Source organism: Schistocerca americana, chromosome 1, assembly GCF_021461395.2.
Source record: "Schistocerca americana isolate TAMUIC-IGC-003095 chromosome 1, iqSchAmer2.1, whole genome shotgun sequence".
NCBI lineage: Eukaryota > Metazoa > Arthropoda > Insecta > Orthoptera > Acrididae > Schistocerca > Schistocerca americana.
The window spans coordinates 1,150,020,374-1,150,045,985 of NC_060119.1; the positions used below are offsets into that span (position 1 = coordinate 1,150,020,374).

The following is a 25,612-nucleotide window of genomic DNA, read 5'->3' on the forward strand; positions in this document are numbered from 1 at the left end:
GTCTGCACGTCCAGCACGAACGCTGGTCCAACTGAGGCACCAGGTGGAAATGGCATGGCAAGCCGTTCCACAGGACTACATCCAGCATCTGTACGATCGTCTCCATGGGAGAATAGCAGCCTGCATTGCTGCGAAAGGTGGATATACACTGTACTAGTGCCGACATTGTGCATGCTCTGTTGCCTGTGTCTATGTGCCTGTGGTTCTGTCAGTGTGATCATGTGATGTATCTGACCCCAGGAATGTGTCAATAAAGTTTCCCCTTCCTGGGACAATGAATTCACGGTGTTCTTATTTCAATTTCCAGGAGTGTAATTGCATAGCGGACATAGCACTTGCGACGTCACAACTACTCATAACGTTTTGGCTCGTCAGCGTATAGCGTCCTGGACACTTTCCGCATCTACATCTACACTCCGCAAGCACCTTACGGAGTGTGGTGGAGGGTACTGCGTGTACAATTGTCACTTCCTCCTTTTCCTGTTCCAGTCGCGTATGGTTCGTGTGAAGAAAGATTGCTGTTAAGCCTTTCTGTGGGCACCAACCTCTCTGACTTTCTGTCCATGGTGCTTGTGCGAGGTAGTATGTAGGAGGAAGCAATAGGTTGATCGAATCTTCGCGCAGTGTAAGCTGGTGGAACTTCAACTCATTATGCAAACGCCTTCCTTGTAGCGTAAGCCGTTGTAATTGGCCGAGCATCTCCGTCACACTTTGGTCCTTAGTTTACGAACCTGTAGCGGAACGTGCTGCTCTTCCTAGGATCTTGTCTTCTCTCTCAGTACTATCTGGTAAGGATCCCAGACTGACTTCAGTTTGACTGCGAAATTATCGTTCCAAATTAAAAAACTGTAAAATTATCTGAACTAGACGTGCGTAGGCTACATTTAGTTTTTGCCTGAGTTCCAATCTCAGTTCTCTTAGTTCTGGTGTTGGTGACGATAAAGTGGCCAATGAGAGACAGAAAAATGAAATTTGCACGCTCGTGTGACTGCAGTTGCGTTGAATCCGGGATTCTTTTTTCGAAGAGCGGGCCATTGTTTACTTTCTTCACTGCACTATCACATGTCGTGTTAAGATCCTGAAGACATAGTTTTTCCATCAAAACACTGTACACGGTCACATTTTGTATATAGTATTCGAATATCTAGCACATGCTGAAGCACAGAGTACAGAGAAAATTCTGCTGGGCTCTCACAGAAGCCAAAAGGCCTTTTTTTTATGACGGATGGCATCAGTCTGAGGTGACAGGTGACAAGAAGACTGTGCGAACATTACGATTATCGGAGAGAACTGCGTAGTTTATCGTCGCTTAAGACGATTCCCTTCGAGTAATCATACAGTTCATGGCTCAGAGATGACGCCACACGCGATAAACTGCGCAGTTAACCTGACGGTGTATAGGCTCCCTAAAACTGTATCCACAGATATCCGATCGTAAAATTAAAAAAAAATATGGCTTCTCATTGAATTACACCCACCTTCCACAATGATACTGATAAGAACAGTTAGTTAATGAAGGAATTAAAAAAACAGGTTCTATTTTGCATTTCGAATTAGTTTCGAGAGACCGATTGCATATGCTTAACTTCGGCAGCGTTGTCTCAAGCACGAGCTCTTCTGCTGACTTGGTGTTAACCGTGGTCCTAGCACTCTGGGCTCGCATTCGGGAGGACGACGGTTCAAACCCGCGACCGGCTGTCCTGATTTAGATTTTCCGTGATTTCCCTAAATCGCTTCAGGCAAATGTCGGGATGGTTCCTTTGAAAGGGGACGGCCGACTTCCTTCCCAACGCGACGGGACCGATGACCACGCTGTCTGGTCCGGATTTTCACCTGCTGCTTGAATAAAACGCAAGCTTCCTTTTTGACTGTTTACTCAATCTAGGAAAATCTTTTTCGCGTACTTTTGACATAGACGATAGACTCCATTCTCATCATAGTAACAGGTAAATGAAACGTTCTTCTGTATAACCCAAATAACCAAGAAGTGTCCACAGCCCATTTTCAGCTAGTCCCGAGATACAAGCACTCTAACACAGATTCCTCCTCACACTCCGTTCCACACATGCCACTTAACCACGCTCTCGAAACCAAAGATACATAGACAAATGCGCAAAACACAGGCTTTCAAGAAGCTACATTGCTATGAAAATATGAACTGCGATTTAAACTTCTGAACATCAGAAGGTAGAAATTTATGCCTTATTTCAGATTATGATTGGTATTAATACATTCAATTATTATTTTTAGTCTAATCAGTCTTAAATGAAATGTAAGTCACCTGGGTGTCTACTCTTCTTGTAGCTCCAGCATTTACGGCTTCTGAACATATAAATAAAAAATGAGCTGCAAATAACCAGAAGTTGGATAGAAATAATGGGCGGCCCTGTCAAAACCGAAAGACCTGCAAGTTCAAAAAAACCTGCCGTAAAATCGCTTTAGAAATCAGGCTTCGGTAGGTTCAATGCTGTTCATTGACCATCAGCCAACGATTGTTATAAAGTTCGTTGCGAAATTACAGAGCCTCGCCGATCGATTCTTCCTGTCCAACGAACACACGACACAGCCTCCCCATTTGGCACACATCGGCTGTCGTTCTGCCTGGCCATGGAGGCGTATGATGGGCAGACAGCGTTAATGTTGTAACGTAGCCCTGACATCCCGCTGCTCTGCCTGTAGGTGGTGACAGGACGGGACAACTTGCATCGGGCCGCGGGCTGTAAATGTTCGAAAACACTGCCCTCAGTCCGGGGCATTCACAGATGCGACACTGCTCTCAAACGGATATCGGAAAGCAGAGAGAAAGAGACAAAACACCGATTTTCCAGTGTGTACAGTGTGGCCCAGACTTCTAGGGGCAAAGTTATTCAGTCAGTAGAGGAATCTGATTCGTATATTGGGCTGGTGCATAAGTTCGTAGCGTTTTACCATACATTTAATAAACACAACATCTAAATTATGTGAGCCTATTGTATGTTAAACGGAGGACCTAGAAACGACGGAGACGCTTCGTTGCGCCGTAGCCCTCAGTGGTTCACAAACCTACAACAGGCCACAGCAGTCCACCCACCCCATCGCCGCCCCACACCGAACCTAAGCTTATTGTGCGGTTCGGCACCCAGTGGAACCCCCCCCCCCCCCCCCCCCCCCCCCCCCCCAACGATGTCTCCTAACAGACGAGTGTAACCCCAACTGTTTGCGTGGTACAGTAATTATGGTTGAAAACACCCCATTAGAAAACTTGATGAAATACTGTGCTGGTAAACCTCTTACGTTATTTGATTTTCAAACAGCTGAGCAAAACTGAACGTATTCAGACACTTCTCTCTTTACTTATTGTGATCATCACTAAACTGATACACAATATTTTTAGGGCAACGCAATCTGACTTTCAATAATCCCTACAAAAGAATGGCTGTGCCTAACAATAACCTATACCTTTCATGAATCACTGAAACCTTCGTTACTCAAACTACTGCAATACAGCGAGCGCCAATACTGCCGGTTAAATGAAAGATTCTAACTACTGAAGGCACTAACTACTGATAGGCATAGTTAGGGAATGAAAGATTTTGATGGAGAACAAACAATGTATTTACCTTAATAGTGTTCAAAAGTCATAATATGTATATACTAGTTCAGGGCATCCATTCTTACAAATTTCGTTTTTCTGACGGTCACACGTCCAGATCGTCCGCTCTCAGAACTCTGCCATCTCTCCTCCCCACATCCACCACTGCTGGCGGCTCACCTCCAACTACGCAACGCTACGTGATGTTCACATCCAACTGCCCAACACTACAATAGCAAATATTCCAACAATGCAAATCAGCCACAGACACACAGCACAGTCAGTGATTTTCATACAGAGCGCTTCGTGGCGTTACCAACATAAAAACCTAAACAAGCCTACTTACATGGGGATGGTGTTCGCGCAGCAATCGCCGACATAGCGTAACTGAGGCAGAATAAGAGGTACCAGCCCACATTCGCCGAGGCAGATGGGAAACCTCCTTAAAAACCATCCACAGGCTGGCCGGCACACCGGACCTCGACACTAATACGTCGGGCAGATTCGTGCCGGGGACCGCCACGACTTCCCGCTCGGGATGCAGAGCGTTAAACCTCTCGGCTAGCCGAACGGGCTTCAGTGGATACTTTAATCATCGACAATATACTCTCCTTCATTACTTACAACAGTATGCCAACGCTAAGCTAACTTTTCGATTCAGCTACTGTGTAAACCACATGGTTTTGAGGCTCAAGATCAGGTAAATAAGGCTCGGATTGACTTCCCAACCTAACTCCTGTATAATGTTTTTTGTCAGTCCAACAGAAACCCGGCGGGCTTTATCGTAGAGCAGCATCACTTCACCCAGTCTTCCTGGTGGTTATTCTTGCATTACATCTGCAAGATGTTCCAGTTGTTGACAAACAGATGTCAGCACCGATCTTACACCTCGGAGAAGCAATTCATAGTACACTACAACGTCACTGTTCGACCAGAAAGCAGCGTTATCCATTTTCGATGCGCGCAGGTGTTTGAACGGGAGTTGCTGCTCTGTTTGGGTTCAACCATTCCTTTCTTTCTCTTATGTTGGCATAAAGACACCACTACTCGTCACGAATAACGATGTAGGATAGGAATGGCCGATGTTGTTTATGAGCCAGTTGATGACAAACAAGCAGAAATGCGCATATGGCCACCTCTTGATGTTTGTGATTTTAGCTTGTTGTTGCTGTTGTGGTCTTCAGTCCTGAGACTGGTTTGTTGCAGCTCTCCATGCTACTCTATCCTCTGCAAGCTTCTTCATCTCCCAGTACCCACTGCATCCTACATCCTACTGAATCTGCTTAATGTATTCATCTCTTGGTCTCCCTCTACGATTTTTAACCCTCTACGCTGCCCTCCAATGCTAAATTTGTGATCCCTTGATGCCTCAGAACATGTCCTACCAACCGATCCCTTCTTCTAGTCAAGTCGTGCCACAAGCTCCTCTTCTCCCCAATTCCATTCAATACCTCCTCGTTAGTTATGTGATCCAGCCATCTAATCTTCAGCATTCTTCTGTAGCACCACATTTCGAAAGCTTCTATTCTCTTCCTGTCCAAACTGTTTATCGTCCATGTTTCACTTCCATACATGGCTACACTCCATACAAATACTTTCAGAAACGACTTCCTGACAGTTAAATCTATACTCGATGTTAACAAGTTTCTCTTCTTCAGAAACGCTTTCCTTGCCATTGCCAGTCTACATGTTATATCTTCTCTAATTCGACCATCATAAGTTATTTTGCTCCCCAAATAGCAAAACTCCTTTACTACTTTAATTGTCTCATTTCCTAATCTAATTCCCTCAGCATCACCCGACTTAATTCGACTACATTCCATTATCCTCGTTTTGCTTTTGTTGATGTTCATCTTATATCCTCCTTTCAAGACACTGTTCATTCCATTCAACTGCTCTACCAATTCCTTTGCTGTCTCTGACAGAATTACAATGTCATTGGCGAACCACAAAGTTTTTATTTCTTCTCCATGGATTTTAATACCTACTCCGAATTTTTCTTTTGTTTCCTTTAGTGCTTGCTCAATATACAGATTGAATAACATTGGGGGGAGAGGCTACAACCCTGTCTTACTCCCTTCCCAACAACTGCTTCCCTTTCATACCCCTCGACTCTTATAACTGCCATCTGGTTTCTGTACAAATTGTAAATAGCCCTTCGCTCCCTGTGTTTTACCCCTGCCACCTTTAGAATTTGGAAGAGAGTATTCCAGTCAACATTGTCAAAAGCTTTCTCTAAGTCTACAAATGCTAGAAACGTAGGTTTGCCTTTCCTTAATCTTTCTTCTAAGACAAGTCGTAGAGTCAGTATTGCTTCACGTTTTCCATTATTTCTACGGAATCCAAACTGATCTTCCCCGATGTCGGCTTCTACCAGTTTTTCCATTCGTCTGTAAATAATTCGCGTTAGTATTTTGCAGCTGTGACTTATTAAACTGATAGTTCGGTAATTTTCACATCTGTCAACACCTGCTTTCTTTGGGATTGGGATTATTATATTCTTCTTGAAGTCTGATGGTATTTCGCCTGTCTCATACATCTTGCTCACCAGATGGTAGAGTTTTGTCAGGACTGGCTCTCCCAAGGCCGTCAGTAGTTCTAATGGAATGTTGTCTACACCCGGGGCCTCGTTTCGACTCAGGTCTTTCAGTGCGCTGTCAAACTCTTCACCCGTATCGCATCTCCCATTTCATCTTTATCTACATTCTCTTCCATTTCTATAATATTGTCCTCAAGTACATCGCCCTTGTATAGACCCTCTATATACTCCTTCCATCTTTCTGCTTTCCCTTCTTTCGTTAGAACTGGGTTTCCATCTGAGCTCTCGATATTCATACAAGTGGTTCTCTTTTCTCCAAAGGTGTCTTTAATTTTCCTGTAGGCAGTATCTATCTTACCCCTAGTGAGATAAGCCTCTACATCCTTACATTTGTCCTCTAGCCATCCCTGCTTAGCTATTTTGCAGTTCCTGTCGATCTCATTTTCGAGACGTTTGTATTCCTTTTTGCCTGCTTCATTTATTGCACTTTTATATTTTCTCCTTTCATCAATTAAATTCAATATTTCTTCTGTTACCCAAGGATTTCTACTAGCCCTCGTCTTTTTACCTACTTGACCCTCTGCTGCCTTCACTACTTCATCCCTCAGAGCTACCCATTCTTCTTCTACTGTACTTCTTTCCCTCACTGCTGTCAATTGCTCCCTTATGGTCTCCATGAAACTCTGTACAACCTCTGGTTTAGTCAATTTATCCAGGTCCCATCTCCTTAAATTCCCACCTTTTTGCTGTTTCCTTCAATTTTAATCTGCAGTTCATAACCAATAGATTGTGGTCAGAGTCCACAACTGCCCCTGGAAATGTCTTACAATTTAGAACCTGGTTCCTAAATCTCTGTCTTACCATTATAGAATCTATCTGATACCTTTTAGTATCTCCGGGATTCTTACATGTGTACAACCTTTATTTATGATTCTTGAACCAAGTGTTAGTTATGATTAAGTTATGCTCTGTGCAAAATTCTACCAGACGACTCCTTCTTTCATTTCTTAGCCCCAATCCATATTCACCTACTATGCTTCCTTCTCTCCCTTTTCCTACACTCGAATTCCAGTCACCAATGACTATTAAATTTTCATCTCCCTTCACTATCTGAATAATTTCTTTTATCTCATCATACATTTCATCAATTTCTTCATCATCTGCAGAGCTAGTTGGCATATAAACTTGTACTACTGTAGTAGGCGTGGGCTTCGTGTCTGTCTTGGCCACAATAATGCGTTCACTATGCTGTTTGCAGTAGCTTACCCGCACGCCTATTTTTTTTATTCATTATTAAACCTACTCCTGCATTACCTCTATTTGATTTTGTATTTATAACCCTGTATTCACCTGACCAAAAGTTTTGTTCCTCCTGCCACCGAACTTCACTAATTCCCAGTATATCTAACTTTAACCTATCCATTTCCCTTTTTAAATTTTCTAACCTGCCTGCTCGATTAAGGAATCTGACATTCCACGCTCCGATCCGTAGAACGCCAGTTTTCTTTCTCCTGATAACAACGTCCTCTTGAGTAGTCCCCGCCCCGGAGGTCCGAATGGGGGACTATTTTACCTCCGGAATATTTTGCCCAAGAGGACGCCATCATCATTTAACCATACAGTAAAGCTGCATGCCCTCGGGAAAAATTACGGCTGTAGTTTCCCCTTGCTTTCAGTTGTTCGCAGTACCAGCACAGCAAGGCCGTTTTGGATATTGTTACAAAGGCCAGATCAGTCCATCATCCAGACTGTTGCCCCTGCAACTACTGAAAAGGCTGCTGCCCCTCTTCAGGAACCACACGTTTGTCTGGCCTCTCAACAGATACCCCTCCGTTGTGGTTGCACCTACGGTACGGCCATCTGTATCGCTGAGGCACGCAAGCCTCCCCACCAACGGCAAGGTCCATGGTTCATGGGAGGGGGGGGATTTTAGCTTAGAGTATGCAATACCCGCAGCGAAATGCAGGAAGATCTGCAGCGGATAGGCACTTGGTGCAGGGAGTGGCAACTGACCATTAACATAGACAAATGTAATGTATTGCGAATACATAGAAAGAAGGATCCTTTATTGTATGATTATATATAGCGGAAGAAACACTGGTAGCAGTTACTTCTGTAAAATATCTGGGAATATGCGTACGGAACGATTTGAAGTGGAATGATCATATAAAATTAATTGGCGGGTGCCAGGTTGAGATTCATCGGGAGAGTGCTTAGAAAATGTAGTCCATCAACAAAGGAGGTGGCTTACAAAACACTCGTTCGGCCTATACTTGATTATTGTTCATCAGTGTGGGATCCGTACCAGGTCGGGTTGACAGAGGAGATAGAGAAGATCCAAAAAAGAGCGGCGCGTTTCGTCACAGGGTTATTTGGTAAGCGTGATAGCGTTATGGAGATGTTTAGCAAACTCAAGTGGCAGACTCTGCAAGAGAGGCGCTCTGCATCGCGGTGTAGCATGCTGTCCAGGTTTTGAGAAGGTGCGTTTCTGGATGAGGTCTCGAATATATTGCTTCCCCTTACTTATACCTCCCGAGGAGATCACGAATGCAAAATTAGAGAGAGTCGAGCGCACCGAGACTTTCCGGCAGTCGTTCTTTCCCGCGAACCATACGCGACTGGAACAGGAAAGGGAGGTAATGAGGTGGCACGTAAAGTGCTCTCCGCCACACACCGTTGGGTGGCTTGCGGAGTATAAATGTAGAATGTAGATGTAGAACCGATGTTCGAACCTTCTCCATTACATGTAAATGTCACACGATGGTGAAATGATCACAGTCCATCCTGTCTGCCAGTTCTCGAGCACACTGATGTGGATTATTGCGGATTAATGGGTCTAACAATCTTCAACAAACCCCGAAGATCTTCCTGAACATGGAGAGTCATTAATGCCATGACAGTGTTACTTAAAACGAGAAAACCATTTTCTTCCCGTGCTTTGTCCACTAACACTATCCCAATTCACGGCACAGATGTATCTGAATTTTATCCATAGTGGATGCTGTTGAACTCCGTGACTGTTCCTTTATAGGGTGTCGAAAAATTTCCGTTACCAGTCGCAATAAAAGGTAATTTATTTGTCACACGACCGGTTACGGTCTTGCGCCCATCCTCAGGTGTTTATACAATCATGTACATGTTTATATTGCTGGAAATCACTGTATAAATACCTCAGGATGGGCGCAAGCCCGAAACCGGTGGTTTGACAAATAACCTTTTATTGTGACTGGTAGCGGAATTTTTTCGTCATCCTACAAATGTTTCTGGCTGCCTCCGCTGCTGTCATACCACTATTGAACTCAAACATGTACATCTGCATCTACAGGAGTAGATGCCCCTCAAGCCGCCGTAAGTTGCGTGGCAGAAGGTACCCTGGATCATCACTACCAGTCGTTTCCTTTCCTGTTCCACTCGCAAACAGAGCGAGTAAAAAACGACTGTCTGTATGCCTCCGTATGAGTCCTAATTTCTCGTAATCTTATCTTCGTGATCCTTGCGCGTAGTGTTTGTTTGCGGCAGTAGATTCTTCCGGCAGTCAGCTTCGACAGAAGAATATGTTGGTTATGTTACGATTTCTCCACTTGGCTCTTCGCGCAGAGTCCACAGCTTCACTCACTATCTCCAAAGGACGAAACGATACTATTTAAATTCTAACAGCAACAGTGAACTATAAATAAATCCATAGCAACCGGAATACCAGCACGCCCAAAACAGAACCGGTAGGAACTTAAGCACCAACCTAGTACTTAGGCACAATTTGCAACCGACAAGATAAAATCCAGAACTGAGCACGCCAGTAAACAATTCGTCATCGTGCTGGTCTTTTTTCGGTAGCGTTTTTGCGTCTAGTGCGAAGTCCGCTTTTTCAGGCTTTGACAAATATTATTTTGTTATTTACTTCGTGGCTAGATGCCCTTTCTGGAGTCACAGTAGCCACGGTAACCTGAGGGAGGGAAGTCATGTTCGCCAACTGTTTGTGAATCTGTGTGTGATCGTGTTTTAACAGGCAGTGTATCGTAATTCTCTGAGGCGGAATTTGGGAACCAGCCAAGCATTTGCCTCGACGAGCGTGCAGAACCGCCTAAAAACCACACCCCAGGCTGAATGGTCGTTAACTCTCCGCGCGGTTGCGATCCGAGTCTAGCGCACCTCCGTGTCTCGTCAGCTAGGCTACAGCGCGTTACGCTATACGAGCAAGTCCTAGGGCTTCAGTTGATCAATATGAGAAAACTGTTCACGAGATCAGATTAAGGTCTGCAACTGACAACCAGAATCCTACACATTATTTATCGTCCGTTAGAGCAGTGAAAGTAGGAATCTGGGCCCAAGTATTGAACTAAATATACCCTCTGAAATGGATTTCTGTCTCCGTGACTTCCCTGTAGCCTGGATATTGAAAAGATCTAATACCGACGTCCTTTATTGGACGACAAAACAGAAAGAACTGCTACATGCTACATAGTCCAAAACGAAGAAAGGCAGATACTTGCGACGTACTGCGAGGGGCAAGAGATGTTATTACAGCTTGTACTGCTGGTCTGTAAAATTGCAACGCCATGAAGGCGATATGCTACTAACGTCTACTTGCAAAGCAGTCTATCACACTGTTGGATACGCAAATGATTAGCATTTCGGTATATCCTAACAAAGTAGTTAGGGGTAACAACATCTACATCTGTATATAATGAAACATTACAGGGGGCTGGACAACGATATGGAAACACTGAAGATGTTAGCCGAGCCAGCAGCCGGCGCTGTTGTATTTGACCAAGAACGGCACCTGTGCAATGTCATCAATACGTTGCAAGCGTCAGTCGCGAGTCCATCGTGTCGGAGCCAAGTTGAATTCGAACGTAGGCAAATCTTTGGTGCTCGCATGGTTGATGTTTCCGCAATTAAGGTGGCCAAACTGTCTGGTGTTTCAAGAGGTACCGTATCGAACATTTATACCACCTACGCGGAAAGCGCAAAACATCGTCCGCTAAGTCACAACGCGGGCAGAAGTTGAAACATCAATGTACAAAAAATGTTCAATGTGCGTGAAATTTTATGGGGACTTAACTGCCTAAGGTCATCGGTCCCTAAGCTTACACACTACAAAACCTAAATCATCCTAAGGACAAACACACACACCCATGTCCGAGGGAGGACTCGAACCTCCACCGGGACCAGCCACACAATCCATGACTGCAGCGCCTAAGACCGCTCGGCTAATCCCGCGCCGCTTGAAACATCCCCTTAGAAAAATTGATCACATGGTTGAAACGTCCCCCTTACAGAAATTTATGAATTACTGTGCTGATAAACTTCTTACATTATTTGGTTTTCAAAAAACTGAGCAAAACTGAACGTACTCAGACATTTCTCTCTTTACTTACTCTGATCATCACTAAACTGACACTCAATATTTTTAGCGCTACGCAATCTGACTTTCAATAATTCCTACAAAAGAATGGCACTGACTAACAGTAACCTATACCTTTCATGAATCACTTACCTCACAAGAACCTTCCTTACTCAAACTACTGCAATACAGCGAGCGCCAAGACTGCCAGCTAAATCAAAGATTCTAACTACTGAAGGCAGTAACTACTGATAGGCATAGTTAGCAAATGAAAGATTTTTATGAAGAACAAACAATGTATTAACCTTAATAGTATTCAAAAGTCATAATATATATATCAGTTCATGACATCCGGTTTACAAATTTCATTTTTCTGACGGACACACGTCCAGATCGTCCGTTCTCAAAACTCTACCATCTCTCTCCCCACATCCACCACTGTTCGCGGCTCACCTCCAACTGCGCAACGCAAGGCGCTGTTCACATCCAACTGCCCAACACTACAATAGCGAATGTTTCAACTATGCCAATCAGCCACAGATTGCACATAGCACAGTCAGTGATTTTCATACAGAGCGCTACGTGGCGTTACCAACATAAAAACCTAATCAGCCTACTTACAAAGTGTACGTTGATTGATCGTGACAGACTGTCACTGAAGAGTATTGTGACAAAAAATAAGAGGCCAACAGCTGCAAAAGTCACTGCACAACTGAATACCGCTCTCGTGAACCCTTTCAGCGCCAATACAACCCGAGAGTGGGGGAGGGTCTCCATAAACAGGAAATTCAAGGCGCAAAGGAATTCTAAAACCACTCATCACTAATTCAAATGCCCGTCACAGCTAAATATGGTGCCGAAGACATAAAATTGGGACTATGGGGCTATGGAGGAAAGTAGTTTGTTTCTGCAGTTGTGGCTTGTATAAATGGTATGGGACTGCCGCTGGTAAAGACTTGAAGAAATACCGACAGCCGTAATTTTATTAATTATTTTATCAGACTACCAGTTTCTTGGCGGCATTGGCACCATCTTCAAACACCTGTACAAATCGACGAAAATCAAGCTTCAAGTAGAAAACAAATGTGATATGCAACATCAAATGTCATTATTTAATCTAAATTATCTATATATGTACATTGGTCAAAAGTATAAGAGGAGAGCTCACGGATATCAAGATGCTAAACTAAAGTGCATGACATGCAAACATTGGTCACAGAATTGTCATGTAGCCATCAACTGTATTAAAAGAAGCGGCATAAAGTACAAAGCTAACATAATATTACGAAGTAAAGTAAATGTCCTCATATTATAGTAATGAGAAAAGCCTTCATTGAAAAAGTACGCTGAGTCTTATCGTACTAACGATGGTATCACGTACAGTGGTCGTACAGTAACGAAACGTCTTGAGTATAATCTGTCTCAATATATAAATATTGAAAAATAGGGAACTGAAATAATGAATGCATAAACACGATAAAGGAATAAAGAAAACTAACACTAGCAACGATACTGAATTGCAAAGGATTACAATAACCATTAAGAAGACTAGAAAACTAGAAGTGATCCTTGCATGTAGGTCAAAGGAAGGACTTAAGATAAAAAAAGCAATTTCCTTTTCTTTTTTTGCGGCAACGGTCTTACCGCAATGGGTATACTGGTTCCCGTCAGATCACCGAAGTTAAGCGCTGTCGGGCGTGGCTGGAGCTTTGATGGGTGACCATCCGGGTCGCCATGTGCTGTTGCCATTTTTCGGGGTGCATTCAGCCTCGTGATGCCGATTGAGGAGCTACTCGACCGAATAGTAGCGGCTCCGGTCAAAGAAAATCATCATAACGACCGGGAGAGCGGTATGTTGACCACACGCTCCTCCTATCCGCGTCCTCATATTAGGATGACACGGCGGTCGGATGGTCCCGATGGGCCACTTGTGGCCTGAAGACGGAGTGCTTTTTTCTTTTTTGTAGCATGTAACTGTGATTCCCATGTCCTATTACACGTGAATTATATCGAACAAAAAAAAAGAAACGAATTTTAAAACTAGAACAAAAGGTACAAAACACAAGAAAATATAAAACCAGAAGTTTTCAACGATATCATGGAGAATGTGTAAAAATCTATCTGCAGTAGAGAAATTACATTGTAACGTATGATGTTGAAATTATGTAAATAGTTAACATTTGGAAGTGGGTGACCCATGGGACATACAGCTACGGAAAGCACTAGTTTCTTACTATACGATATGAGGTTACATATTTAGTTGTTTTCACAGTCATTCTGAGTTCACGCTTATATTCTTGTAGTCCGTGATGCTTCGCTTTTTCGCATACTAAACCCTCTATTTTCGTTACGTAGAATTCTCTTTTGCGTCTTCCTGACGTATGCTTTCACCTTTAGGGTCAATAGTCTACCGCACTTTAAATGTACGGTTTCCCCTCTTGTCATCCTCGCTAGATACTACTGTCTTTAGCTGAGGGTTTTGGGTTACCAATGAAATACTCTTTGGCGTATGCACACGCTGCCACGCAGCAAGTAATTATATAGTATGAACGTGACAATGTTCGTACATAAGCTCTGGCGACTGTTCTCGCCCTTGTGTACGTTTCTTTTATGTGCCGGTGGATGAGTGGATGTTTTCTGCGTTTGTGTTTGTGTATGTCATTGCTTCTTGTAACCTTTTTTGTCTGGCGTTCTCCTATGTTAATCCGCCTGTTATTTTATTGCTTTCATATTTGACCTTTTCATCTCACATTTTCTGCTTTGTTGACGCTGGATAACGTATAAATGTTGCTTCATACTTCTATCATTTAATTGATGTTTATTTTATATTATGACTGATTCTTACGAGGGCATATTATATTGGGCATCTTATTTATAACATTTTTCGTGTAGTGAGTTCGTCGTTATTCAAGATTAAGGTACTCTGTACGCATTGCCCTTTTAATAGAGGTAGTTTTCCCGTTTTACTTTACAGCTGTCCATTACTTTTACTTTTTTGGTACGGTTTCATTCGATTTCCGACAGTTTTGGCTTTATATTACTGCAATTAAGGCGGTGGCTAACACGATAGTGTGACAGTCACTTGTTTCAGCTTTAGCACCATGCCTTATTTCATTTATTTATGCAACAGAGAAATCAGAGGCCAATACGTTTATTGCAAACTGACAGGTCTTTCATCAGGTTTTACTTATCTCCTCAATGGATCTAGTGATATTGGTTGCCTGCTGTTAGCGTGTTACTTTATTTGTTTATATATTTTCGATAATATCTTCTAGTTTTCTGATCGTCCCTGACGTGTGCTTTCACTTGTATGATCAATGGACCACTGCATTTTAAATAAAAGAACATATTATTGTCTCCCTTAATTGCTATTTTAAATTGCGGGAGCTAGGTTACAAACTTGATACGTTTTGGCACTTACACACGTGGCCGCACACCATTTATTTGTAGTATGGGCGTAGTAATCGCGACAAATAACCAATAATGACTGCCACTCACTTTCGAATATTTTTTCTTGTATGTGACGTTTGATGAGTGGGTGTTTTTTGGGGATGCGATTATATACACTGCTGGCCACCGTAAATGCAACACCAAGAAAGACAAGAGGTAGCACAACAAAATTTATTTTGTAGATAACATGTTGACCAAGTATCAAATGATTACGTTTACAGACGTCTGTGACATGTGGTTCCTGCCAGAATCAGTAGCCAGAGTAGCCGCTATTGTTGGAGATCACCGCTGCCACACGTCTCGGCATTGAGTCAAAGAGACGTTGGATGTGTTCCTGGGGTACAGCAGCCCAAGCAACTTCCACACGTTGCCAAAGATCATCTGGTGTGGCAGCTGGGGATGTAATCTGGGTCGCTCGTTGAGCAACCATGGACCACATGTTTTCTGTCGGCGTAAGATCCGGAGAGCGAGCCGGCCAGGGAAGCAGCTCAATCTGGTTATTGACGAAGAACCTTTGGCAAATGCGTGCCATGTGTGGTCACGCATTATCCTGTTGAAATATGGCTGTGGCCGAGCCCTGAAGGTAAGAAAGGACAACTGGCTCCAGCACCTCGGATATGTAGCGCCGGCTATTTAAAGTACCGGCAATGCGTACTAGAGGCGTGCGAGAGTAATATCCAATACCGCCCCATACCATAATACCCGGTGCGAGACCAGTGTGGCGGTGCATAATGCAGCTGTCCAGCATCCTCTCTCCACGGTGTCTCCACACTCGAATCCGACCATCGTGGTGCTGCAGACAGAAGCGTGCCTCGTCAGTAAAGACAACGTCATTCCATTCTGCCGTCCACATCCGTCTGTCATCACACCATTGGCGACGGAGACGTCTGCGGTTCTGCGTCAATGGTAGACGAAGCAATGGACGTCTTGCGGACAGACCACTCTGCTGTAAACGGCGTCGAATGGTACGCGCAGACACTGGATGATGCGTTACAGACGCAATGTGCTGTGCTATGGTTCGGGTGTCACTGAGCGATCCGTCACTGCCATGCGCACAATTTGCCTATCAGCACGTGCAGTGGTGCACCGAGGTGAATGCGATCGACCACGTCGGTCCGTCGTACCCTCCTCCCTCCAACGGTCACATATCCGCATTACACTTGTTTGGTTTCGTCCAACACGACTAGCGATTTCTCTGTATGATAATCCACAATCTCGGTAAGCCACTATCCTTCCTCTGTCGAACTCGGATACTTGATCAAACGATGTTCGCTGTTGTCTACGAGGCATAACTGGTCGTCTTGTGAAACAACCACAAGGTAAACACACGTGCCGAACGTACACTCGTCGAAATCGCCAAGCCTTAAATGGCGCTATGAGGTGGCGCCACAGGCGCGCGTGATGTGCGTCTGCGCTGAAATTCTAATCAGTTGCATATCTCATCGCTGCAAACCCATGGTGTAAATTTCACTTGATTCGGATGCTTCCTTCAGGGTGTTGCATTTACGGTGGCCAGCAGTGTACGTCATTCCTTCTCGAAATTTACCTTATTTGATGTTCTCTCTTGTTAGCCCTTCTTTGTTTAACATTGCTTTCAAATTTAACCACGTTGGGCTTCATTGACGCTGGGCAGTGTCTATATACGATGTCGTTTCATTAGATTTTTAATAATCTCTTTTGGCTTTCAACCTCTTTTCCATTATTATTTGTGTAGCTTTATGATCATCCGGCAGGAGATTGTTTGCATCCCTCCTTTTTATTGGTTTCCATGGTTCGAAATTTCCTCCCTATATATTGACTACCTTGGCGCACCAACCATGATTCTATTTGCGTACGTTTTCTATGTGCTTGTTCATGTCTCATCTTCCATATTGGTGCAGCGTTTCTACGTTTTGACAGATATTGGTTCATATCGTGTCTTATTAATATTATTCAGTCTCTCTTGGTCCTTTGTTCAAACACTCATATTTTGTTAAGTATATGTTCTCATTATTTTAAAGTATCAGTTTTCTTCATAAACTATTTTATTCTATTGTATTACAGCTTATAACGATAGATAATGTTTTTATTACAATAATTATCACGTTACATTATATACGGACAGCTACTGTTAGGGCTGACTTGAGTTTTAAGGGTTCACTCCCTCTATGCTTCTACACCTGCTTACACAGCCTGAGAGTTTACTTTGTTGATGCCTTCTGGTTTTATATTTTCTTGTGTTTTATATCTTTTGTTATATTTTCAAAATGTTTGTTGTTGATCGGTATGATGCACGTGTAATAGTACATGTGAATTACAGCTTCATACTACGAAAAGAACAGGAAATTACTTTTTAGACATTAGGTTCTTACTTTGACCTAAATTCATGGTTCATTTATAGTTTTCTAGTCCTTTTAAACGTTATTGTATTCCTTCGCAATTCAGTTACAATGCTAAGCTTAATTTGCTTTATTCCTGTATCGTGTTTACTCATTTATTACTTCGGTTCCCTATTTTTCAATATTTATATGCTCAGACAGATTCTCTGTCATCAGGACGTTTCGTTACAGTACGACCACTGTATATGATACCATTGTTTGTACAATATGACTCAGCCTGTTTTTTTTCCAAGAAGGCTTTCCTAATTACCATAATATGAGACGAGGTACTGGCAGAAATGAAGCTGTGAGGACGGGGCGTGAGTCGTGCTTGGGTAGCTCAGTTGGTAGAGCACTTGCCCGCGAAAGGCAAAGGTCCCGAGTTCGAGTCTCGGTCCGGCACACAGTTTTAATCTGCCAGGAAGTTTCATGAGAACAATTACTTTACTTCGAATTATTGTGTTAGCACTTTATTTTATACAGTTTTTATTGATACAGATGATGGATACGTGACAATTCTGTGACCACTGTTTGCATGTCATGCATTTTAGTTTACCATCTTGATATTTTTGATCTCTTTTCTTGTACTTTTTGCTAATGTGTACTTATCGTAAATATTGCCATGCAATATTGCCTATCAGATTTGTTGTCTCCAGAATGAGATTTTCACTCTGCAGCGGAGTGTGCGCTGATATGAAACTTCCTGGCAGATTAAAACTGTGTGCCCGACCGAGACTCGAACTCGGAACCTTTGCCTTTCGCGGGCAAGTGCTCTACCAACTGAGCTACCGAAGCACGACTCACGCCCGGTACTCACAGCTTTACTTCTGCCAGTACCTCGTCACCTACCTTCCAAACTTTATAGAAGCTCTCCTGCGAACCTTGCAGAACTAGCACTCCTGAAAGAAAGGATATTGCGGAGACATGGCTTAGCCACAGCCTGGGGGATGTTTCTAGAATGAGATTTTCACTCTGCATCGGAGTGTGCGCTGATATGAAACTTCCTGGCAGATTAAAACTGTGTGCCCGACCGAGACTCGAACTCGGGACCTTTGCCTTTCGCGGGCAAGTGCTCTACCAACTTTTCATTTTTTTAAAATTTTTTTTATAAAACGTTTATTAAAAAAAAACAATGTTACAAATTGCAAATACATACTAAGTTATACATACATGAAGTTATTTAAACAAAGCGGTTTGATCATTTCAATTGCGCTGACATTAAGGAAAGACAACAGAAGATTGTGTTACTGACTAAATCACCAGAAGGAATTAAATTAAACATAAATACTTGAGAATGGCGGAAAGGAGATATATAATAAAGTTGACTAGCCTTCCAACTACACTTTCTGGACATTAATTGAATCTAAGTATTTGAAGTGATCAGATCTATATAATCAGTCTTTCACTGCAAAAATGAACAGGGCAATGTGCCAGTCAATGAATACTACATTTATCGGATAGAATCTTATGGTTTTAACCAATCGATAAGGAGATTTCTATAAAAACTGTCTATTTCCAAATTTCTAGTATAAGCCAATAATGCACCTTTCATGTTTTGTGTTTAGCACTATTAGACACACAATCTCAATGTCACATAAGTTCTGTACATTAGCTTATAAATTTCAAAAAACTACTCTCTGAAGTAGAGAAAGCATATATCATAAATATACTGTAAAATCTTAAATAGTATCCTTAAGGTAACTACAATACATCACTGTCAACACAGTCTTCTTTTTTATATTAACCAATGCCCATTCTTTCAAATACAGTTTTTAGCATATTACCGAACTTTTTCTTGTGATTCGAATAGCTTCTAATTTTGTAGAACTCACACAGCATGTGTACCATGAACTCTATGATGCTATCGGATCCTAATTTGTTAAGGACGTAATTAACAAAATTTCCCAGCAACCAGTACACAGCGTTATTTTTTGCTTCTGGGAAATAGCGTGCTTCAGGCCTGTGTATCAATGACAGCGATATATACTCAGGGGATGTTCTTGTATTCAGAGCTATTTGCTCCCGGATCCACTTTCAACTATTCATGTGACCACTGCAAGTATATCGATGAATTACTGTGTCAACTAGATGGCATTGTTGACATAAATTTGTTTCACAGAGTCCGATTGCGTGCAGTCTTTCATTGGTGCTAACTATGTTGTTAACTGTCTTGTACCATGACGTTTTTATATTAGACGTGAGCACATTAGAACTAATGCTTTTCCAAATCTCAGTCCACTCAATGTTTGAAAACTGTCGTTCTATTTTGTTTCTTCCTTCGCTTTTCTTTCGTTCCCGCATTATGGCTCTCGATGTTAAGTGTCGGGACTGCCTGAGTTCGACACTGACATAACTAAACTCAACATAGAAAATCCTCACGTGCTGTAAGCGACTGTTGATATTCTGCACGTCAGTCGGGGGAAGCAGGCTTGGAGGTTTAATGATCTCGAAAAGTTGGCTGGTTATGCTTTCTCGCGAGTCTCTTATTAAATTAACTTGCCTTTTCATAAAAAGAGCAGAGGCTTTATCCGTTATATCAGTTAATCCTAGTCCACCATTTTTAGGATCTAAAGTGGCTACTTTAGCAGGTACTCTGAACACTTCACCTCTCCACAAAAATTTTGTGATTTTGGACATTATTCTCCTTGCTATCATTCTCGTTATTGGAAACAGCTGGGCAGTATAATAAGCCTTAGCAAGGATGCATGAGTTGATTTACTGTGTTCTTTGAACTTGGTTCATATATCGAGTTAAATTCTCTACAATGGCTCCTTGCACTTTATCTGCTGCAACTTTCCAATTTAAAGCCGTCATTTTCATAGGGCATGCTGTCAGGGTGATCCCAAGTGTTTTATGTTGTCGGACTAATTTTGCCCACTCGACGTTGATATTATCAAAACCTCTGAGATTTAACATCTTACTTTTTTTCCGTTTGCATTGGCTCCAGATGCTCTACAGTACGAATCAATCACTGTTGCTAGCGTGGTTACCTCGTCATTATTCCTTATAATGACCCCTATATCGTCAACATAGGCTCTTATAACTGTTTTGTTTCCTGATAATGTTAAGCCTTTTAATGTAGCATGGACATGTCGGAGGAAAGGTTCCAGCGAAATTGCGAAGAGAGACATGGACAGAGGACTTCCTTGAGGAACACCTCGTTGTATTTGCATCGGCCTGGATTGTTGACAATTCACCGCTATTTTAGCATTTATTCCAGTTGCTATGTTCTTAATCAACTGTATAGCCCTATCGTTGAAACCTATTTTCTTTAATGTCTGTAGAAGATATTCATGGTTTACTACATCGAACGCCTTATAAAAATCTAAAAACAATAAAGCACACTTTATGTTTGTTACAGAAGTTATTGCAATGATATCCCTGAATTCCGCTAGATTTTGAAAAATGGTTCTGCCTTGCGCACAGTTCTGATGTTGACTAATAATTTTATCTGTAAGGCATGAAATTCTCTTGTTTATTAATAATTTTATCTGTAAGGCATGAAATTCTCTTGTTTATTATTCTAGCTATTAATTTATAATCAGAATTCAGCAGTGAAATTGGACGAAAATTATTTAAATCTTTGTTTCCATTATTTTTTCGCACCAGAACAATTTAACTCTCCTTAAACCCAGCCGGAATCATTTTACCCTGAATAACCTCATTTACAATGTCCGTGATTTTCGCACCTACTATTGGCCAGTAACGGATGTAAAACTCTGCTGGCAGACCATCCGGTCCTGGGGATTTTTTTGGTGGTGAGGCGCACAGAGTCTCATACACGTCTTCTTCACTGACAACCTCGAGAAAATTTTCGTTGTCATCTTCTGTCAGCTGTGGGGCTAGGATGTCAAGGAATTCTTCCAAGGAAGCATCACTACTTTGATGTACAGAATATAGCTCGCAATAATAGCGATAAATCTCGTCCATGATATCCTGCTGGGTTCTGAGAATCGTGCCGTGTTTTGTTCGAATTTCTTCAATAAAAGTCCTTCTCCCGTTTTTCGTATGCTTCACTAAATGATATAGGGAAGCAGTTTCATCTGCTGACACCGAATTTGCCTTCGATTTTATTTTCAACCCTTCCATTTGACTTCTCTTGATATTAAGTAACTTGGCTTTGACTTTTTTTATGTCTGCTATCCGAAGTGAGGAACCTGCTGAGACTTGATCATATAGATCTCTCAAAACGGAATAGTAATACTCTATAGTGCATTTCATTTCCCTTGCGCTCTGGGCACTGTATTGAATAAGAACTTTCCTCAACTTCGGCTTTGCCATTTTAGCCCACCAGTCAATAGCAGTGGCATATCTACTACGGGCTCGCAGGCATATTGCCCATGTTTCTTTAATCAGATCTTCTAAATCATGATTAACTAACAAGGGAGTGTTCAAATTCCACTGATTCTTGAATCGGCGAACCGGCTGTCTTGTTAGATTTATGCAAGCTAAGACACTTGAATGGTCCGAAAAGTACCTAGGAATGGTTTCTACTTTTGTCACGGAAGTTAAAAGATTTTTAGAAATGTATAGTCTATCAATCCTGCTACGTGATGTTGCCGTGACATAAGTGAACTCAACAGTGGAGGGGTATTTGATTTCCCATATATCCTTTAATTCTAAACCAGTAACTGATTGTTTTAGTTCACTTGAGAAATTAAAATTAGGGAACTGATCTTTTCGATTTAAAACACAATTAAAATCACCTCCAAGTAATAACTGTCTTGGTGATTTCCTTAACAAGTATATCAAGTCATCTTTGAAGAAACGTGCCCTGTCAGCTCGATGAGAACTTCCTGAAGGGGCGTACAAGTTGATGATAGTCACATCATAGATATTTAGTCCTATTCCCCTTCCGGATTCCAGTCGTTCCACCTCGCTTACTGTAATCCCTTCCCTTACCAAAATAGCTGTTTCAACACTTGTTTCGGGAGACACATTTATGTAACTGACAAAACCGGGAATTACCAAATCCGAAATTAGAACTTCTTGTAACAGGGCAATATCAGTCGCGGATTCGTACAAAAATTCCTTAAGGGCCGATAATTTCAAACCGGTCATGATTTTATTTATGTTTATAGTGGTGACAGAATAAGATTGCGTCATTGTGCTGTCACTATGTAGTTGTTTTGTTGAACTAATTTAATTTACTGTGGTTCAGGGTTCAGTTAAGCTGTAACAGTTTTCTCGGAAGGCTGAACATGGAATAACACTTCAATCAGTTTATTAGTTACTGTCCCGTTTTTTTCTACTTCTGATGTTTTCTCTTGTACCGCAAGCAGACTGATTTCCTGGTAAACTTTCTGATTTTTCCTCCAGTGATTCGTGTACGACCGTTTCAGACTGAACATTCTTTGGGCTTGGGTCGCCCCTACTGGATTTTCCCTTCCCCTGGTTACGAGCTACATTCTCATTTGGTTGCGTCGGTATTTTACTTCGCAGCTTATCTGGAGCAGCAGCAGACGCTTTAGCAATTTCGGTTGCCGGCGCCTGCCCTGAGGTGTTGACCGTGATTTCAGTTTGGCCATCACTTCCTCGTTCTTTATTAATTTCACTCACTTTCTGATCGAGGGAAACAAATGGAGACTGCAGTTTTGCATCCTCTTTCTGAATTTGTTTATTAACATATAGATTCTGATCTTTGCAATCGGCTACTGCACCTGTTGTTTCTTGCAAATTAATGCTGCTTACACCCCTTTCATTTTCTGGTACCGTATGTGTATTATCTTTCTGTTCATTAGTTTCCATTCGCATTTTGCCTTCAGGTTCCTCTGCCTTCTCATCGCACTGTTTTTGCTTGCGAAGTGAGGGAGTGGGACAAGACAGCTCGTCCTCTGAACAACTATGTTATCTCCAGAGGTCGTTTTTTCGGTAGCATTTCAGTTTCACGAGTAGTGGCAACGGGGTTTCCTTTTGTTGTTAACGGGGGAAACTGACTGTTACCGTGAAGGGAGACATCAGCTTGGCCCGCTGCGTTAACATCCTCAACCAGTTGTTCCGGGCTATTCTTTGGTAACAGATCATTTAAGGTAAGCTTCTGACGCTGTATCAAATTACTTTTAAGCACAACAGTTCGCGGCGGACATTCCTGTCTGAAGTAGCCGGTTTCGTTACATATATGACATGTAGCTTCCTGACTTGTATAAACAATTTGTGCCTTATACCCACAAACAGTTATGTGAGACGGAATATTCGTCTTAACGTCCATCTCTACACAGCGGACCCCGTTAAAACACTGCAGTTTAAAGCGAGGCGACCATCTTTCATTTGCAATTGATTTAACGTCTCCGTAGTGTAAAAGAGCTTCCTTAATCTTATCATTTTCAATTTCAATGGGGAGATTCAAGACACGAACGGTTTTGTAATGAATGTCCGCTCTATAGATGGAAACCTTACTTTTATAACCATTTCTATGCACAAAATCTACTTCATAGCCCCACTTTCGTAACACTTTATCAACAGTCGAAGCACGGAATAACTTGACAAAAACACAGTATTTTTCCTGATCCAGTTGCCAGGTATGAACGGTTTCAGAATGTAGACCAATTACCTGTGTAATCCAGTCATCTATTTCGAGGGATGTCGGCTGAACAGGACGGGATTCTTTGTCAAAAGCAAATACAAGAGTATTCTTCCTGAGGTTTGTAGCCATGGTTAATCCAGCGAAGCAATTTCGGTTAAACAACCGAAGTTCCAAGTAGCAGCAGCAAGACCAGAAAGAGCGATCAGATCACAAGGAACAGGAACGAACACGGAGATTAACGGACGGACGGCACTCGGCGAAGCACAAGTACAGCGATGTAAACAAGGAAGTGCAGCGCAACAGTTAACAGCGGCCACTCGCGAGCGCGGCTGAAACGGAACTTCCAACCCGCGACAGAGGTGGAGCAAGCCCCTAGCACTCCGTCATGAGCCAAAAATGAGTTTAATATCCTGGTCCTGCGATGCAGGACGTATCAGATATTAAGCTGATAAGAACAGATTTTTTAGTCATTGAGGTAATACTTGGAAAGGAACTTAGGAAAGGTTCACATTCGGTAGGAATTGGAAACAGCCACGGAGGTGTTGCTCAACGGCGCCTGCCATTCACCGGAGCGTCACACTTCGGGCGGACGTAACTAAGAATTATCTCAGGAATATCAGATCTTGGTGTGACCCAGAGAATTGATCTGGCCAAGATGGAGAGTATCATAAGCTTGTGTTCAACCCCGGTGGAAGTCCAGACGTTGCTGGCCGGGGTAAAAAGGAAGGAAAGCGAGCAGGGTGGAGGCTCATATGGGAAGGCTCATATGCCACTACCACTGTGCCGCCGGTGTCAACAGCGAAAGCTGGACACACACGAGACCGGTCTGCATCTGCCTCGCTCCAGATCGTACACCTCGATCGAGCAGGCGGCAGATGGGGCCTGAGCATCTCGCAACCCTCAGTCAAAATCGGGAGAAAACGAGGGAGAAGTATTCAATGCGGGGCGAGTCCGGCAGTAGCACCAGCAGTTGCTGCCCTCACAGCACGGCTGGCCACGTTCCGGAGCCGCCGCTGCAGCTTCGCCATAATCGGGCATTGGGAGTCCAATGACTAAAGAAAATACATCGCATATCAGTGTGTTTTGTATCCGACCTTGCCAGCATTAAGCTGGTAAGAACAGATACTACACTTTGATCTTAGCCAAGAGGCCGAGAAGCGATACAGATGATGGATACGTGACAATTCTGTGACCACTGTTTGCATGTCATGCATTTTAGTTTACCATCTTGATATTTTTGATCTCTTTTGTTGTAGTTTTTGCTAATGTGTACTTATGGTTAATTTATTGTAAATATTGCCATGTAATATTGCCTATCAGATTTGTTGTCTCCAGAATGAGATTTTCACTCTGCAGCGGAGTGTGCGCTGATATGAAACTTCCTGGCAGATTAAAACTGTGTGCCCGACCGAGACTCGAACTCGGGACCTTTGCCTTTCGCGGGCAAGTGCTCTACCAACTGAGCTACCGAAGCACGACTCACGCCCGGTACTCACAGCTGTACTTCTGCCAGTACAGAAGTTTGGAAGGTAGGAGACGAGGTACAAAGTTTGGAAGGTAGGAGACGAGGTACTGGCAGAGGTACAGCTGTGAGTACCGGGCGTGAGTCGTGCTTCGTTAGCTCAGTTGGTAGAGCACTTGCCCGCGAAAGGCAAAGGTCCCGAGTTCGAGTCTCGGGCGGGCACACAGTTTTAATCTGCCAGGAAGGTTCAGATTTTTTGTCTGTTTGAAGCTCGATTTTGTCGATTTACACAGGGATCTTACGACGGTGCCAATGAGGCAACGAAAGTCGTAGTCCAATAATATATTTAATAAAATTTCGTCTGTC

General features: G+C 42.7%; 3 pseudogenes; 1 reads left to right on the forward strand and 2 right to left on the reverse strand.

Moving 5' to 3' along the window:
- The first annotated feature begins 13,084 nt into the window (after positions 1 to 13,084).
- LOC124561855 lies at positions 13,085 to 13,202 on the forward strand (annotated as a pseudogene).
- A 10,901-nt stretch (positions 13,203 to 24,103) lies between these two features.
- Positions 24,104 to 24,277, reverse strand: LOC124554617 (annotated as a pseudogene).
- A 545-nt stretch (positions 24,278 to 24,822) lies between these two features.
- LOC124554692 lies at positions 24,823 to 24,946 on the reverse strand (annotated as a pseudogene).
- Positions 24,947 to 25,612: the final 666 nt, after the last annotated feature.